Raw genomic sequence first — 607 nt, 5'->3', positions numbered from 1 at the left:
TATTATAGGCCTATACTGTATACAATTTGATGTTTTTCGTAACGTTGTATTAAAACACACAAATTAAATTAATATTTTTGTATGTGTCTTCTATCCATTTCTTATGAATTGTTTTGTAAGAGAATTATATACAAGGACAGGGCATTGTGAATAATTTTTGCATAAGCTATGCAAAATAGTTGTTCGTTTGGATGTGCAGTATATGTTGGTGCATGGTTGGTGTGTGTGTGTGTGAGTGGCTGGTGAGAATGTTTATCCGTCACAAATTATCAATCAACAAGCAGAATAGCCTCTTTGGAAAAGTCACGTGTTAAGCAACGTCGGGCCTGATTATTACTTCGATGGGAGACTGCTTGGGAATGCCGGGTGCGGTGGTGCTTAATTGCCTATGGCCATACTTCGTTGAAAACACCGGTTCTCGTCCGATCACCGAAGTTAAGCAACGTCGGGCCCGGTTAGGACTTCGATGGAAGACCGCCTGGGAATACCGGGTGCTGTAGACTTATTTCATTTATATTTTTCTAAAAATTCATTTTACCAATAATTTAGTAGCGAATCGACAGCTCTTATAATATTTCTAAGTAACACGTCACAACTTGAAATATCA

At 38.2% G+C, this 607-nt stretch overlaps 1 non-coding gene across 1 annotated transcript; it reads left to right on the top strand.

Annotated features, from left to right (window-relative positions):
- The first annotated feature begins 384 nt into the window (after positions 1–384).
- LOC117118483 lies at positions 385–503 on the top strand. The gene has a single exon (XR_004447048.1). It is a non-coding gene; the product is annotated as a 5S ribosomal RNA (ribosomal RNA).
- Positions 504–607: the final 104 nt, after the last annotated feature.

Source organism: Anneissia japonica, unplaced genomic scaffold (genome assembly GCF_011630105.1).
Source record: "Anneissia japonica isolate Jap-2015-1 unplaced genomic scaffold, ASM1163010v1 scaffold144462_len620_cov173, whole genome shotgun sequence".
Lineage (NCBI taxonomy): Eukaryota > Metazoa > Echinodermata > Crinoidea > Comatulida > Comatulidae > Anneissia > Anneissia japonica.
The sequence above is the reverse complement of the archived record's forward strand: the minus strand, read 5'-3'. Positions and strand labels throughout refer to the sequence as shown.